This window comes from Peromyscus maniculatus, chromosome 6 (assembly GCF_049852395.1).
Source record: "Peromyscus maniculatus bairdii isolate BWxNUB_F1_BW_parent chromosome 6, HU_Pman_BW_mat_3.1, whole genome shotgun sequence".
Taxonomy (NCBI): Eukaryota; Metazoa; Chordata; class Mammalia; order Rodentia; family Cricetidae; genus Peromyscus; species Peromyscus maniculatus.
The window spans coordinates 115404903-115419106 of NC_134857.1; the positions used below are offsets into that span (position 1 = coordinate 115404903).

General features: G+C 40.8%; 1 long non-coding RNA gene across 1 annotated transcript; it reads right to left on the bottom strand.

Annotated features, from left to right (window-relative positions):
* Positions 1-10648: 10648 nt before the first annotated feature.
* Positions 10649-13999, bottom strand: LOC121830528 (uncharacterized). Its single transcript, XR_013051956.1, has 3 exons — positions 13916-13999; positions 13598-13778; positions 10649-11741 (listed from the first exon to the last, which is right to left on the bottom strand). It is a non-coding gene; the product is annotated as an uncharacterized LOC121830528 (long non-coding RNA).
* Positions 14000-14204: the final 205 nt, after the last annotated feature.

The following is a 14204-nucleotide window of genomic DNA, read 5'->3' on the forward strand; positions in this document are numbered from 1 at the left end:
AGGGGGCTGGGGTGGGTGGGATCAGCTCTTCTGAGTGGTAGGGCCAGCTTTCCCATGCCAGGGTCCTTGTGCTAGCTCTCCCAGGGCCTGCAACTGGTGGGGTTGGCTCTGCACAGCCCTCAGACATCAACACGCATGGTTTGCATGGACACCTGTGTTAACATGGGCAACACAGACCTCAGCTGAAGCAGGACCATGGAGCCAGATACCTAAGTAGCAGCTTAGGCCTAGATGTCATCATGGCCTCAAGTAACACCATAGGCCTTTTAATTATCAAGAGTTGGCACCAAATGCTGACAATGCAGAGTTAGGTCTTTTCTGAGGATTTTGTCTGAGATCATAGAAGGACACTTACTGCTTAATTTTTCTTTGTTTCAGCAATGAAAATTTCCAATTCAGTGTATGTGCTTTACATAAATAGCATTAAACAAAAGAGTAATTTTCAAAGGCAATACTTTTAATGAGAATCAAGAATAAGATGTTACCAGCCCTACTGATAAGAACATTTTCTTTATCAACTCTTCAAAAACCCAGAGCTGGAAGTAGCAATTTCCCTCAGCAATTTGTTCTTGATCCTCATCTAGCTGAGTGTCAAAGTGATCCCAGCTACTTGTCTTTGGTTTCTTTTAAGTTAATTTTGACATTAGACACAATTAGTCTCTGATTTTTTGAAGACTTTATTCTTACAGGGGAGGCAAAACTTTTAAATTTTTATCCTCTTAGGACATCTGGTTGGATCTGAGAATGAAACTGACTTGAGAAAAGAATACACACACACACACACACACACACACACACACACACACACACACACACACACACATTTTTCGTGCACAGACAGGTACCAACGGAAATGGAGGGCCCTCAGAGTTTCCTAACCCAAATGCTCACATATACCAGTATGTTGAATAAAGTTTGGTGGTTGTGGGGAAATTAAATGTGTGGGGAAACCAAGGAAGATTTAACAATATATGTTCATAAAGATGCTTTTTTACCTCAATTTCCCATCCCAAGTGATAAAATGTTTATGTTTTATAAGTACAGGGAAAGGAGAGGTCAGAGTGTCCCCTTTCCATCTGCTGTTTTTGTACTTTAATGCAAAATAATCCTAATGCCCATATGACATATTTTGGGGTGGCATCATCTTTATTCTATTATCTTGGGTTTACTATTAGTTTAAGAAGTAATAAAAACTACAACGACCCAATGGCCCCAGAATCACCAAGAATTGTGTGCTCACATCACAGTCTCTGAAAGGAAATATCTCTTGTATTTTTCACCGGACCTCTTGCAGACTCTTATAACCCATAGTCCTTAACCTAAACCAGTGTGGCAAAAGGTACTAGAGCTAGTGGGCTCCAAGCTGTTCATGGGGCTTTGAGCCTCTGTCTATCTTGCAGCCACTGGCTTCTTTTAGAGTCGCTAAGAAGGGTTCAGCTCGGTTAACTGACACAGGAGAAGAATGAGTGGTTGTTGGTGTGGGATGATGCATTCTTCCCAAAGACATTTTTGTCAAGCTAATGTTATAAATTTTGACAAAAGTCTTTTTTTCCTCTTAGGCTTGTTAAATTTTTTCTTCCAGTGCTCTGATATGTCTTCACTTTATTAATATGCTCATAAAATTCATTATTCCTGGATACAGTAGGATATGTTTAAAATGATTCAATACAGAATTTGGGGTGTTGTAATGACATTATATTGAGGTAGTTGCATTTTTAAAAGGACTACCTAAATATTCAGGACTCACAAGTGAAGCAGGGAAAGAGAAGTTTACAGGTTTTTGAAAGAGAAAAGAATCACGAATGAATGTCTCTATTTCTTCAAGCTGTGAGATCCGCAGCATTTAAATCTCCATTTCTTTAGGAGTGACTTTCCTGGTAGGTGGTTTATCTGTGATGCAAAGGGTCAGGTAAGTATAGGAATAGTACCACCATTGGGAGCAATAATATCCTATCCTTTATCTCCTTTATCAGCCTCAGGGTACTTCAGAGCTCCAAACCTGTGGAGGTAAGCATGTGATGTATGAGCTATGGAAAAGATAAAGAAGCCATTTCTAGTGATGACAGTCTAGGAAACCACAAAGCACTTAGCTTTTTTTCTATTAATGCCATATATATATATATATATATATATATATATATATATATATATATATTCTTATTTGAAACATTGTCTAGAAACTGATGGGTGTATAGAATGTGCAGTAAGATAATTAGTGAAACTCATGACATGTGACAAACTGGAGATAGTACTGACATTACGAGTCCTGGAATTTATAAGAGCTACCAAATCATTTCTTGGTTAATTTTAGTATAATCTCCCTTACTACTAACATATCATGTATACTATTATACCATTATATTATATTACATCATATTATGTATGCCATAGGATTTTGCACTGAAATTACTTTTGCTTTGAGAAATTTTATATCTTTCTTTGTTATAAAGCAGGAACTCTAAAATTCAACACTGAGGTGCTCAGACAATTAATAAACTGAGAAAATATATCAGACCATTTTGGGTCATACAGAGTTTTAGGCCATAGAGCATAGAAGTTGAGAAGAGTGAGGGATTTAAAAATTATAGCTCAATTTTTTTATAAGGCATAAGACCAAAGACTGATATATCTGCAACTAGCCCTCTAAAGTCCGTCTTTGGTAGCAGGGGTCGTAATCCCAACTCAGTACTCTTTGGGGAGAAGGAGAAATGCTATTTGAGATGAAGAGGATAAACTCAGAGGTTAGGGATGTAGCTCAGTTTGTAGAGTACTTGTTTATTGTACTAGAATGCTTTCAGTCTGGTCCCCCCTTTCTGTCTTGTGTCTCTTCAAGTCCTCTCTGTTTTTTGATATTTTGTTTGTTGTTATTTTATGAGTATGGGTGTTTTGCCTACATGTATGTCCATGCGCTGCCTACATGCTGTGCCCATGGGGGCCAGAAAAGAGAGTCAGACCTCCTGAAACTGGGGTTACAGATGGTTGTGAGGTGTCCTGTGGGTTCTGGGAACCAAACCCAGGTCCTCTTGACAAGAAATTAGTGCTCTTGATGCCGGGCGTGGTGGCGCACGCCTTTAATCCCAGCACTCGGGAGGCAGAGCCAGGCGGATCTTTGTGAGTTCGAGGCCAGCCTGGGCTACCAAGTGAGCTCCAGGAAAGGCGCAAAGCTACACAGAGAAACCCTGTCTCGAAAAAACCAAAAAAAAAAAAAAAAAAAAAAAAAAAGAAATTAGTGCTCTTAACTGATGAACCATTTTTCCAGCCCCACAGTTTATTTTCAATTCAGATGCTAGAGTGATCCCTTTATGCGGAAGGCAGTTGATAGAATTTCTCTGTTCAAAATCCTTCCCTAGTTTCTCTAAATCTCGGTGAAATGAAATTCAAGGATCATGACGTGGGAGTTGGGGAAACAGCTCCATGGGTGAGAGTGCTTGTGCCATAAGTGTGAGGACCCTGTGGTGACAAGCCCAGGCCGCCTGGGAAAAGCTGAGCATGGATGTGTGTGCACCTGCAGCTCCTGTGCTGGGAGCGGGGGATGGAAAGACCGAAAGATAGAAGGCTGGGGCTTGTTGCCTTCCAGCCTAGCTCCACTCTAGATTCAGTGAGAGACCTAGTCCCATCCATACCATATGTACGTAAACACACACACACACACACACACACACACACACACACACACACACACTACATACAGAGGGAGATAGATAAACAAACACTCCCCTCCTCCACACACACGAGAACAGATAGATGGATGGATGGATAGATAGATAGATAGATAGATAGATAGATAGATAGATAGATAGATAGAAGTAATAAAATATAAAATTAAAACAGGGTCAGGCTATATTCTTCCTCTACTGTAATTACATCTTATATACTTCTCTTCCCTTTGGCGACCTCTTTGAAGTCACACCTGGATTCAGGTTTTCTGCCTCTGGGTTTTTGTACTTGATATTTCCTCTGCCTTAAACTCTGTCTCACCAGCTACTGATGAGTAAAGTGTGGCTCTGCATCATGTTCAGGTTTTCAATCAGATGCCACCATCTCTTCTTCCTCCTTCTTCAAAATTTTTAAATTGATTCTTTAGGAATTTCACATCATGCACCCAAATCCCACTCATTTCTCAGTCCTTCCATGTTCCCCCTCCACTCCTGAAAAGAAAATAAAAAATAGAAATAAAGATAAAAATCCCCTCTTCATTCCTCCATCTTTCCTGCCTCTCCATCATATATTCATTCATCTTAGTGGCACTGGGAGCTGCAGTGTGTCACACAGTATACACTTTTGTCTGGACAGCTCTACTTGCAAATGTTCATTGTAATGAGTTATTGGGGTGGTTTAAGGCCTCTGACTTCTGGTCCACCATCTCTCCTGGACACTCACAGAGACTCCTCTCAGATATCCTGCTGTTGCTTAGAGTCATGGATATCCTGCAGCTATGGTTCCTCAGGACCAGTCCCTTTACATGCTCCAGCAGGTCATGGATTGGGAATATGTTGAGGTGGGCCAACTCATGACCCTAGATGTGGGCTTGGGTGGAAGTTGAGTTGGTCAGTCCAGGCCTCCACCTGGACACCTCTCTTTCCCCCTTCACAAGGGGCAGGGTCAGCTCTCCCAGGCCAACATCACCAGAGACAGCTCTCCCACACCTGTACCACTGGGACCAGCTCTCCCAGGGCCAGTGAGGGGTGGGGCCCTTGGTTGTCAACATAGCCTCATGTGGCAGTCCAGACCACAGGCATCTGCATGGCTTTTGGAGGTAGCATGGGCCATGGATATCAACACAGACCCTGGCTGCAGAGATGCCACCTTCTTTATGAGATCTTTCTGTACCGGTTATTTAAAAGTTACCATGGCTGTGTTTTCCTGTTGTGCTTTCTACCATTTGACGCCATAGACATTTCACTTAGTTATTTGTCTTCCCTCTGCAATGGCCTGAAGTTCAAAGACTCTACCTTTCACAGAACACTGCCTGTGTCTTAATTAACAGTGAAATAAATACTCAATAAATACTTGAACATGAAATTCATAGAAAAATGGGTGGTGTCTACATGTAACCTGTACAGTGTTTCAGGAGGTAGGAAATAAAGTAGCATTCTGTTTCTGTCTTTTACCATATGAATAACTTGAATGAAAAGTAAATGGCACTCTTTTATGGTAAATTAGATGGCTAGTATTATAACTGGTAAGGTGATATAGGGAATTAAACAAAATTAAGCAAGCCAGAGTTCACACTTGTCTTTGTTACTTTAGAATTATTTCCAGAGTAGATTTTGTTTCCTCCCACTTTGGTGGTTTTTAGTATTTCTTCCCGCACTCCACTTTGGTCTCAAAATGGATTATCTTCATAGGTCATCTATATGAAAATGGAGTCTGTCACATTTATAAATAATCTTTTGTATGTCAACAGAAGCAAACTGAAGAGAAAGTTAGTGGAAGTTAGTATTTCTAGTAACTCTTGAGCTCTCACAAGTGGTTTTGAATTTCAGGGTGCCCAAGAACCCTGGGAGCTGCCGCACAGCACCCTTGGCTCTATTCCAGGCTCGCCCTGTGGAGCTTCTGCAGAACAACCCCTGATGTTGCTTTAACAATGCCTCTGGGGTTCTGCAGCAGGAGTACAGAGGCCCGTGCTTTGAGACTCGCTGCTCTGATCTTTCAAAAGGTGTTCAGTGTCTTTCCTACATGTCGGGCAGAGGTTCATAGTAAGAAGACAAAGATCAGGTTTCATTCCCGTGGACACGAATTATCTTGCTCCAAATTGTGGCTTGGCTAAAAACTGTCCATCCTCTCCAGAGTGCCATCTTGCCTGTGTGCAGTGGCTTACCAGAGGAAGGGAGAGGAGAATGAACTATTTTAACTAAGTCCCACTTGATCAATATTAACCCATCACTCTTTCTGAAAAAACAGTTCTAAAGACATGCCACATAACTGTAGGTAGTTAGAGTCAACTCTGGGCCACACTTGCTGACCTGCCATCATCCATTCCACAGATGGCTACAGTTTTTATCTTAAGGTCTTTGTCTCCTTGCTCCTTTCTTTATCCTAAGAGAATCAGGTGATTAAAGGGGTCAGGATATGGCACTCTGTTGCCATGGAGACTGGAAGTTATGCAGCTCCTATGCTGGTTGCTTGCTCTCTCCCACCAGCTGTAATTCTAGCAGAGCAAAGGGTTTTTTGCTAAGTGGGAATATGAACCTCAAAGATTGTTTCATTTGGTGCATGAGGGATGAGTGCCACTCTTTTCGTGATTCTGAGACACAGTGCCGAGAAAGAACTGGGATTTGGGTGCTTAAGCTGCCTGTCACTGTAACACTTGGTCTCTGGATTTGTGGGTGTTTTGTTTTAAGCCTTTTAAGCACCTTACACCCACGAGAAAGGGGGCATGGCATGCTTTCAATGCATTTACTTCCTGCTGTGAAAGAAGCAATTACAATGTGTTTGATAAAATTCTCCTGACCCCTTTGAATATGTGACTATGCCCAGGCTGTCTGTGTTTTACCCACATTATCTCATTTGACCCTCCCTGAAATTATGAAGTGAATTCTATTATTTCAGTGGATGTATTAGTTGTTTTTCTGTTACTGTGTTAAAACACTAGGACCAAGGCAGCTTGTAGAAGGGTTTATATTGGAGTTATGGTTCTAGAGGGTTAGAGTCCATGATGGCAGAGTGGAGGTAGCAGGTGGCAGGAAGACATGGGAGCTGGAGCTGAAGCAGCAGCTGAGAGCACAAACTGCAAATCACAAACAAGAAGGTTAAAGAGTACACTTGAAATAGCATAAGTCTTCACATTCACCCCTAGTGACATACTTCCTCCAGCAAGGTCATACCTCCAAAGCCTTCCCAAACAGGCCCACCAACTGAAGACCAAACATTCAAATGCCAGGGACTGAGGGACACTTATCATTCAAACCATCATGGTAGGTGAATTGCAAGTCTTTGCCTTTCAGTGATTGTCTGTGATGGACCTAGGAGTAGATCTGGGCAGCTGCCACACTTGAACTATGGACACTGCTCCATAGGAGCGTCTGTGTAGTCAATTGTGTACTTAATAAAAACCACTTTTCTTATATTTTTGGTTGTGAGCCTAGCCTTTAACGGCTGAGCCATCTCTCCAGCCCTAAAAACCACTTTTCTATAGCCATAAGTAAGGTCACATTCATGGCAAATGTAAGTATGCAAGTCTTAAGGCCAAACCAACAGTTATTCCAATAAGTTGCAAAACATCTTGGACCCAGGGTGCTACCTCCACTCCAGATGCCTGCACCTCAGCTACTGGTCTACCTCTTTTCAGCAGTACCTGTGGTAGATGGCTTTTTTTTTTTTTTGATGAGTCAGTCTTAGTTCAGTAGACAGCCCTCTTTGGAGCCCAGTAATCGCAATGGCTCTATCTATGCTGTACACTGGGTCTAGTTTGTTAGTTCAATGAGCCCAAAGGAAACACTGAGCAAATTCTAGCTTCATTTGCTTCTAGTTACTTCCTTTATCATCAATTTTAACAATAGCTTGCTCAAACAATGAAGTATTAGTATTTTATATAATAATAATAACAATACCCCTAAGATGTAATGATAGTAATTGTGTAAGTTGTCTGTCTGAAATTTGGAGATGGCCTTGTTGAGCTTAAATGGTTGACAACAACAGCTTCCTCTGAGCCTATGCGAGTGTCTGGTAGGTGACTTTTTCATGGTAGAGTGTCAAAGCACCCAATGATTACATTGACTGACATTTTCTGAACATGGGTCCCGTGAAGGGCAGTGGAGTTGATCATGCATGCGCAGACCTCTAGTTACTTTACTACTCCTTACTTTCCCCACGCTTTAAACTTCGAATGTCTCTGTGACGTTAATGTTATCAGCTTGATGGGATTTAGATTCATCATGGAAACAAATCTCTGAGCACATTGGTGAAGGAATTTGTGAATTAGGATAGCTGAGGCGTGAAGACCCACTGTAAATGTAGATAGTCCCATTCCATGGGCTGGGGTGCCTGACTGCCTAAAAAAGAGAAAGCTGAGCAGGGACACCTATGCACTCACCTCTCTCAGTTTTGACTATGGAGAGCATATGAGTTCCTATCTCCTGCATCTGTTGTCACATTTTTCCAGTTCACGGACTATACCCCTGAAACTGTAAGCCAAAATAATTCTTAAAGTATATTCTTTCAGGTATTTGGTTATAGCAATGATAAATGTTAATAATAGAATCTTCAAGACTTGCTCCTTTATCTTTATAGACTTGGCTACTTCATGAATAAACTTTTTTTGAAAATCTATCATTTCAGTGATTTAGTATAGTGTATTACAAGCAAAAAGAGCTTAGCTTAGTTACCCTGGGAGTCCTTTATGCTGCCTACGTGCTGAAGGCAGCGTGTAAATATGACATTGTTAATTCCTCGATAGACTGCTATCTTAGTCAGTGTTCTGTTGCTGTGAAGAGACACTATGGCCATGCCAACTCTTATAAGAGAAAGCATTTAATTGGGGCTTGCTTACAGTTTCAGAGTTTAGTCCATTCTCATCATGGCAGGGAGCATGGTGGCACACAGGCAGATATGGTGCTGGTGAAGGAGCTGAGAGTCTACATCTGGATTTGCAGGCAGCAGGAAGAGAGAGAGAGAGAGAGAGAGAGAGAGAGAGAGAGAGAGAGAGAGAGAGAGAGAGAGAGAGAGAGAGAAGGACTGGCTTGGGCTTTTGAAAACCCAAAGTTCACCTCCAGTGACTCATTTTCACCAACAGGGCCACACCTACTCCAACAAGGCCACACTTCCTAATCCCTTCTCAAGTAGGGCCACTCCCTTACGACCAAGCATTCAAATCTATGAGCCTATGGGGGCCATTCTCATTCAAACCCTCACAACTGCTTAGCCCAAGGTGGTTATGGTGGAGATCAGCATAATAAATGCTTCAACTTCCCAGTGTCAAGTGGGTAATTTTAGAAGACATTCTACATGCTTCTTAGAGGGATTAGTAGAATCTAGTCATTCTAAAGGAATCTGCCAGTGACTTTGTTAATGCACTTTATGCCAGGCTTTACGCATCCATGTATCATCCTCTATACTTACGGACTCCTGCTTTTTAGGGTGAGATCATAAATATAATTCTTATACTCAAGTTTCTGTCCTAGGCAAGCATGAATCCTTGCTCTATTACTTGACTGTCTTATAATACTGCCACTTATTCAGATAAACTGAGAGTCAATGATCTAAATGGAAAAAATAATATCACCTCATAGGACTGGCAGTTGTGAGATGGTAGGAAGCTGATACACCATTCATGGTGAGAGCTGTGATCCTTGTCCCAGGTCTGGGCTTCCCTGGTGGATGGTGTTAAGCAGCGAAGGGGAACGAGTGTGATACAGTCATGAAGATAAATGTGTAGGCAAAGAGAACTCAAAGTACATACTTTCTCTTTGGGGAGAATAAGCTCAACTAAGCACGAATTGGGGCTTTCTGCCCATATGAGTATGGCAGAAAGTTAGCAGGATAACATTTTCTCAATATAATTACAAGGAGTTTTTTCAAAGTACCTACTTTCTCTTGAAGGGGAAAACTATGAAATCTATTGGAACAAGTAGAGAAATGTGGGGCTCCCAAAACAATCAAAAGCTTCTCTATAAACTACCCTTTGTTAAAATGCTTCTACTGCATTAAATTCAGTGTCTCTTTCTGCTAAAGAGATGACATAATGAGCAGGAACCAAAAGTTGATGAGTGTGCAATGAATCTAGAGTTGCCTTGGAAACAGTGGGAACTACCAATCAGTAGAGAGAAAGTGCTCATCCAGGAAGTCATGGAATTGCCTCTCAGGGCCATTTGACAGCATAAGTGAACTTCATAACCATACCTGGAGGCCTGTGCCCACTTCCAAACCCAAAATCTTAGTAAGAATGACAGAAAACATAGCTTGAATATTCAGCTATGTGACCCTAAAGATAATAAAAGTCATCAAAGCAGGGACTTCATAAACATTTTCCATTAAAGGTCTTTTTGGTATGAGAAGTTTTTGCACAACCCTGATGTATAGGAATTTAAGACAGGCAAACAAATCAAACATTAATCATAAAGAAATTAAAGAAATCATCAAGACAATTAAAAAAGACAATAAATCATAAAGAAATTGATTTTAAAGCTATTTCGGTATACCTATACTTTTACTATTTATTAAAAAAAGAAAATTTGCATATGGATAGAATGGATATGCTTGCTAATTTTTACTTAAAGAATTAAATCTTGGCTGAATATTTTACACTGTAGGATATAAAGTGTCTTCAACACTTTTCAGAGTTGATCACTATTTAGAATTTATACTTTGTCAATGCTGATGATACTGCTTTGCATAAATATGTAGTGCAAGATACATTTGAGGCCATGGCAGAAATTGATGGAAATTTTAGCTTAATTTCAACTCAAATTCATATATATATATATATATATAAAACCCAAGTAGCAACTTTGAAAGCCAAACATTCTAATGCAATAGAACCTGAAGATATACTGATTTGATACTTACATACTGAGAATGGAATTAGGAAAATATTAAAAATCTGATTTAAGCCACTATACCGTAATAACAGAAAATTTTATATGTATAACAATACACTGTGATTGATAGACTATAATAATCTCAAATCTGAGCTGAGGTGTTTCAGGTGTTGATATTCCTTGGTGTGATGTCATGCACAGTGCAGTGTGCATGCTGTATATTCAGAGCCACAGCTGCAGTGAAGTCATAGGATGGTTGATGGGAAGCCTGCCAGTGACTTTGGATTAACCACACAGTTGATTTTGAATTAATTCTTGCATGTGCATTCAGAAGCCTTTGTTTCCTGTGGCCGGATTTTTCACAGCCCTCACTGTCAGTTACCTTGACTTCATAAGGTGTTGTAACGAACCCATAGTTCAAAGAGCTGTGATCTGAGCTGTGCTTCCCTCCTGCAGTCTCACAAATTGCAGGACAGACACTGAGAATGACAACACTAATTTATACATGTGTAGTTCTCTAACCCATTTTATTTTATGAGACAGACTGCTGTGGGATGTTCTGTATGTCAAATGTGTTGCTCTGATTGGTTAATAAATAAAACACTGATTGGCCAGTAGCCAGGCAGGAAGTATAGGTGGGACAAGCAAAGAAGAGAATTCGGGGAAGTGGAAGGCTGAGGCAGAGAGACACTGCCAGCTGCGGCCATGAGTTCCAACATGTAAGATACTGGTAAGCCGTGAGCCATGTGGCAAGGTATAGATTTATAGAAATGGATTAATTTAGGATAGAAGAACTAGATAACAAGAAGCCTGCCATGGCCATACAGTTTGTAAGCAATATAAGTCTCTGTGTGTTTACTCGGTTGGGTCTGAGCAGCTGCAGGACTGGTGGGTGAGAGAGATTTGTCCTGACCGTGGGCCAGGCAGGACTGGAGAAAACTCCAGCTACAACAGACTTAGTCACATTACTCTTCTGATGTCACAGAAGACTTTATTCCAGATGTGTAAATAATGAATAATTGAAATGAGACTTGATTCTCAAAGTCCTGCTTATAAACCTCTTTCTTTTCTAAGGAACAACCCGGAGATCTCCAGGGGAGGAATAAGGAACTGAGTGTCAGTCTCTCTGGATCTGGAAACAAGTCCTAGTGGCATTGCCTGTTGGCTCAGGTGCTGAGGTAAGTACATTTGTCCACCTCTTCTCCATCCTGTTCAAGTTTCTGTTCTCATCCAAACCACAAACCCTTCTTCTTCAGGACATTTCTACAAGAAACACATGCACACACATATATGATATATATGTGTGTGTGTTGTGGAATATTACTGTAAATAGGCAAAGGTGTGTTACATTTGTTTATGCTGCATTTGTTTAATGGTGTAAAGGTGTGTTACATTTGTTTATGCTGCATTTGTTTAATGGTGTAAAGATGTGTTGCTGTTTTACCTTGCCTGCCTAAGGCACCTATTTGGTCTAATAAAAAGCTGAACAGCCAATAGCTATGCAGTAGAGGGATATGCAGGGCTGGCCGGCAGAGATAAGTAGTAGGAGGAATCTAGGCTTGAGAAAAGGGAGAAAAGAGAGAAAGAGAATGAGGGAGAAAAAGGGGGAGACACCTGAAGCCAGTCAGGCAGCTTCCAGCCAGCCAGACTCAGAGTAGGACACACAGAATGAAAGAAAGGTAAAAAACCCTGAGGCAAAATGTAGATGAAGAGAAACAGGTTAAATTAAGTTAAAAGAGCTAGTGGGACAAGTATAAGATAAGGCCAAGCATTCGTAACTCTCTCTGTCATGATTTGGGAGCTGGTTGGTAGCCCAAAGGCAAGCCTACTACCTACCTACCTACCTACCTACCTACCTACATATATTTCTGAATTCTTATATCATTTAATTCTCAGAGCTTCTCATATAACACTTGACTACTCTCTGTAGTCTTCCATGAATGAGAACAATCACTGGATTATAAGTTCTTTGAAAGTAAATTATAAATTTGTGGTGTGAGCACTATTCTCTCCCAATTTCCAGCAATTCTGGGCACAATAAAATGTTTCTGTGCATTTATTGTAGCACCATGGTTTATATTACCTCCTATTGTGAACCTGTAGTTATTGGTTATTACTGTTTGCTTGGTTTGTTGAGTTGGGTAGAAATGTAAGTTTAACATTTATGCTGGCCTCCCCATTTTATGACTTCCCTAACCTAAAGTCCTAGAAGCAATTAAACAGACTGCTAACAGTACCAGAGCTCCAGATCCACTGCTACAAGCTCACTCATTTTCCATGCTAATGCGAATTCAGAAACAAGTTTGGCTGCTAGGAGCCTAAGCAGTTTGGCCGACTTTTAGCACATTTCCTACACTGTGAGCATGAGATATAGGTTCTAAGACTTAATGGAGTTAAAATATAGAAAGCTAACAATTCCTGATACATGGGAAGCTCTGTTTTAGAATATTATTTTAAGATGTGTTACATTCATTTATGCTGTGGAATATTTGTTTAATGATGCAAAGATGTGTTGCATTCTTTTATGTTGCATTTTTTTTTAACTCTGTGAAGCTGTGTTAATTTGCCTCTCCAAAACACCTGACTGGTATAATAAAGCGCTGAATGGCCAATAGCAAGGCAGGAGAAAGGATAGGCTGGGCTGGCAGGCAGAGAGAATAAAGAGGAGGAGAAATCTGGGAGGAGCAAGATTGAGAAAAGAAGGGGCCAGCTACCCAGCCAGACTCGGAATAAGAAGGAAAGAAAAGATAAACAGAAGTGGAGAAAGGTAAAAGCCCAAAGGTAAAAGGTTGGCAGGATAATTTAAGGTAAGGAAAGCTTAGATAGAAATAAGCCAAGCTAAGGTCAGGCATTCATAAGAAATAATAAACCTCTACGTGATTTATTTGGGAGCTGGGTGGCAGGCCCCTCAAAGAGCCAAAAGAGTAAAACAAATAACCAACAACAAAGCTTTTTCAATGGCATTTCATACCCGCTGCCCTGGTTCAATCTGCCTCTTTGTTTAGGATATACTATTTTAACAAATACATTCATAAGTGAATTATGCTATGCTTACGTACACTAAAATGTTGCTGACTCATTTGGCAGTCTTTAGAGGGTTAACAAATTAGAGAACTCACCTCCATTCATCTTCAGCCTTGATGTGGTGGAGACACTGTTGTTTTTCAAGAATGCTTCCAAGTTCACTCAGGGTGTCTCCATTTAGTGTGCCCAGGATTAAAATAGTGGAGAGAAATGCTTTGACTTCTTTTTATGGGCCAGGGATGAATCTCCAAAAGTCACATTAAAGGTATCTACTACCTAGGAGGGGAGAGAGGTTTAACCCACGGATCATGGAAAAATGACCTGTATTTCACCATCACAATAATGTACATGCTTCAGGATATCTAAGCCACAGTGGTACCGGGAGGAACCAAGAAGAGTGTGACAGTACAAACCTACGAATGCTTTATCCCCAATAACAGTTCATCCTGGAGGCAACAGCTGCTGACATTGTGGCCTCCAAGTGCCTTTCAGCTAAGATTAAAGGGGCTGCACAAAATGTCACTGGAAAATCAGCTGTCACAAAGGAGCTGCATAATGACAGAAGAGAGTGAGCTTTTAAATGACATGTTTTCTAGTAGACAACAATAATGGTTTCATTATGACATTTTCATACCTGTGATTGAACTTTGCTCACATTTGTTCCCCATTGCTCTCCCTCACCACACGCTGACCCTTTCCAAG